Consider the following 4286-nt stretch of genomic DNA (forward strand, 5'->3'; position numbering starts at 1 on the left):
CACACCTGGGCAGGCTGCACTTTCTTTGCACAGGGCAGCTCTCCTTATGGGGTGCACTTCTTGCATGTGGGGCTCCCCAATGTGGGGGACACACCTGCATGGCAGGGCACTCCTTGTGCGCATCAGCACTGAGCATGGGCCAGCTCCACACGGGTCAGGAGGCCCTGGGTTTGAACCTGGACCTCCCATGTGGTAGACGGACACCCTATCTGTTGAGCCAAATCCATTCCCCAGTGGTATATTCTTTGAGAATTGGTATTCATGGAGCTTCCTCTGGAAAAGAAGGTCCTGTGCTTTTATTGGAGTTATCTCTTTAGAATAATACTTTTTCTTATCTTGTTATTAATTTCTTTAAAAAATACCACTTATTGGAATTCTTGACTGTTTGAGGAACTATGTTAGGTGCTTAGACTAGAGAGATTACTTCATAAGCTCTCATCTCAAGGAAACCATAGATTCTCAGGGGAAATGGTTGCTTATTTTGACAGCACATATACTAATATTGGAATAGTACAGAGATAATTAACATGAATCTTGTTCAAGGATTGCACACAAATGAAGAGTTTAAATTTTCTCTATAAGTGTTTATACTTTCTCTCTAAGAGAATAACCAAAGCAAGAACATTCTCTCTTACCATTTCTGCTCAACATTGTGCTAGAAGTATAAGTGCATTAAAGCAAGGAAAAGGTAAAAAGCTTAGAAAGGGAGAGTTAAAACTGCCAGTATTTGCAGATGACATGATTGCTTGAGTACTAAATCCTAAATAATATACAAAACATTCACTAGGCCTAATAGCGAATTTAGCAAGATCACAGTATACAAAGAGTCAAAATAGAAAAATTAGTTGTATTTCTATACACTACAAGCAAAGAAATGGAAAATAAAATTTTCAAAATTCCATTTATAGTAACACCAAAACCATAAAATGCTTAAGAAAAAAATTGAACAAAAGACATTCTGTATTGACAAAATATTGCAAGAATTTAAAGAAATTCTAAGTGATGGGGAGACAGACCATGTTAATGGAGTGAAAAGATTCAATACTGTGAAGTTGTCACGTCTCCCCAAATTGATTTATAGATTCAACACAAGCCCAGTCATAATCCCATATGCTTTTTATTTTAGAAATTGATAAGCTAATTCTAAAATTTTTTGGAAATGCAAATGAACTAAAATAGTCAAAACAATCTTGAATAAGAATAATGATATAAAGGAAGATGGATTAATGGTCAAGTAAATTAAAAAGGATTCAGCATTATTAGTTACAGGAAAATGCCATTAAGATCCCAAAGAAATATAATGTACAGTTATCAGAATGGTTAAATGTAAGAAGACTGGGAGCACTAAAAGAATATGGAGCAACTGGCAATCTCATATGTTGATGATGGTGTGTTAACGGCACAATTTGGAAAGCCAGTATTTGTTACCTTTAAGTTAAACACCTTCCTTATGAACTAACAATTCCACTCCCATGTATTCAAGAGAAATGTGAATATATTTCCACACAAGTCTTCATAGGATATGCTTGTAGCAGCTTTATTCATAATAGTTCAAAATGGGTAGCAAACATAAATGCATACCAACCAAAGAATAGGCGAATAATTTTGATATATTCATACAATGGAATATGATTCAGCAATAAAAATGAAAAAAAAAAACCCTCACTAATATTCCATACAAAAACATGGATGAATCTCTCAAACAATATGAGAAGCTGACACAAAAAATTCACACGATGTGGTTCCATTTGAATGAATTTCTACTGAATAGTGGTGGAGGGGATTTACTAGAAAGGGACATGAAGGAACTTTCTGCAATGATAAACTCTGTCTTAATAGCAACCTGCATTACAAGGCATTTAGTAAAACTCATTGAATTGTATTCTTAACATACGTATTTTTTTCTGTATATAAAATTTATACCCCCCAAAATATTGAAGTCTACTTAGTAGGGTTTCTCGTCACAGTGATTTGAAACAGCAATTATGAAATCACTGTTCTGTGATTAAGCAAATAAGTGAAAACTTTGATGATAATGGATGTCAGATTTTTCTCTGTTGGAGAAGGGAAGGAGGGAATGAGAGGGAAAACACGGTGTTATACTAGAATTGGAATTAGGATAAATTCATTGTTTTAAAATGTAAATATACAGGTATATATAGAAACGAATACATGTTTTTGTCTGTGTATTTTCCTAGCTCTGAACATTACAAAAAGCCGGAGGCAGTGAAATAGCAGCAATAAGTACAGCTAGTACTTAGATATTGACTCCCAAAGACCATTCTCCACTAAAAGGAACCAGGGACTTTTGGAGGAAATGATAATTCAAGGGCTGCAATTGAAAAAATACAAAAAGCGTTACACTAGAAAGTAAGAAAATACTCAAAGTACATACCAAAAGGACACAGAAGGCAATATGAAAGGGCTTCCAGTGTCCAAAATCTGGAACAATTTGAGCATTAACATAAATAATTCTAGCAAGGGATTATAATCCATTGACTAAAATAAAATCCATAAACCCACATGAAAATAAACCTGTGAATAAATATGACAAATAAAAGAAGAGAAAGTTCTTCCTTACAATAAGATGCCAAATGAAAAACATAAAAAGAATAAAGGCATAAAGCAATCATTAAAGGAAGCTAAAACCAATAGGCAAAATTTTGACGAAGAAGAGGGTATTGATATAGTTTCTAAGTATCTCCAATGCAAGTTATTTATTATTGACAAAGGCAAAAAGAGTTACTTTAGGTGAGAAACCTGGAGACACCCACTTCACCGAGTGGCCCACATTAACATCAGCAAACAGAGGCCGGTCGACACGGCCTATGAATAAGATGCACTGAGACCACAAAACCATTTATACTGTATGTCTTCCAAAAATTTATTACCTCAATCTCATCATGTAGAAATACCAGGCAACTCAAATTGAGGAGCGTTCCACAAAATGGCTGGTCTTCAAATATCTCAATATCTTGAAAGGCAAAGAGAAATGGAGAACCTGTTATAGAGACTTGGTAGCTCTATGCAGCATTTGATTCTGGATTGATCTTGAATCAGGGGGAAAAAACCAGCATAAATGGCATTAAAATGTCCTTTAATGCTACATTAAAATTTTTATTAGACAACTGTAGTGTATAAATGTTAACTTTCCTGAATCTGATAATTATACTGTGGTTATGAAAGACAATATCACTGTTCTTAGGAAATGCACACTGGTGTATTTAGAGGTGAAGGGTTCCAAAAAATATCTGCACCTATACATATATATATAAAGAATGCTAAAGCAAATGTGTTAAACAACTGGTCAGTCTGCATAAATAGGATATTAGAATTCTGTTCTTCTTGCAAGTTTTCTATATGATTAAAATTATATCATAAAGTTACAAAAATAATTAAAAAGGCACTGCGATAGGTTATATGAGAGTCATACATGTAGGTATTCCGAGAAGGGAGCCACCAAACACGCTTTGTGAGGGGAGGGGCAGAGGAAATTCCAGAGAACACTACAGAAGGGAATTTAAATAAATTCTGAATGATGACTACCTAGTTTTCCAGGCGACTTTAAGCCAAGAGAAATGCATGTGGAAATGTATATTCACGTGAAGGGGCCTCAACTTTCCAATGGGTGGCTTCTGGCTGGCCTAACTGCTGTCTCAGTGGCAGCGTGGTGGTAGGAACTGGCCGGGAAGGCAGGGGTCAGGCCATGGATGAGTTTGCCTACTTCCTCTCAATCCTGTGCTCCTCTCCTCTTTTTCCATCCCTGTGGAAGAGCTTTTCTTTGCCATCTCTTGGTGTCTTCTTTCCCCAACTCCCCCTCAAGCTGCTAGCTCCTTTCGTGGGCATTTCTGAATTCTTAGAAGCGTCTTAGGGAAGTAATTGTCAACAGTTCTCTCCCTTCGCTTTTCAAAAGCCCTTTCTCAGCACAGGCAGCATAAATTCTTTTTGCATATCCTGGTTCTCCCTTTTCTGCGGTCTACGCCGTCTTCTCCTTTTCATATCCCCATCCCCACCCCCGCCGATGGACTCTCAGGTTTTAGCTCCTTTTTTATGCTGTGCTATGAAAAGGATGCTGTAACATTAATTGCATTGTATTAAATTGCATCCCATCAATTGGTTGCGAGCTGGTGAAAATGAACGTAATGGGGGTCAATTCAGTAAAAAAAAATTAGTTTACCCTGACGCCAGCTGTGAAAAATGCACACGGCTGGCAGGGAGCCAGTCAGAGGCCCTGTTAGGTGCATCCTTCCACCTGCTTTCAGGGTAAACCTTATTTAAAGGGAAAA

General features: G+C 36.8%; 1 non-coding gene across 1 annotated transcript; it reads left to right on the forward strand.

Moving 5' to 3' along the window:
• The first annotated feature begins 472 nt into the window (after nt 1-472).
• Nucleotides 473-575, forward strand: LOC111762926 (U6 spliceosomal RNA). Its single transcript, XR_002795918.1, has one exon. It is a non-coding gene; the product is annotated as a U6 spliceosomal RNA (small nuclear RNA).
• The last annotated feature ends 3711 nt before the right edge of the window (nt 576-4286 follow it).

This window comes from Dasypus novemcinctus, chromosome 31 (assembly GCF_030445035.2).
Source record: "Dasypus novemcinctus isolate mDasNov1 chromosome 31, mDasNov1.1.hap2, whole genome shotgun sequence".
Taxonomy (NCBI): domain Eukaryota; kingdom Metazoa; phylum Chordata; class Mammalia; order Cingulata; family Dasypodidae; genus Dasypus; species Dasypus novemcinctus.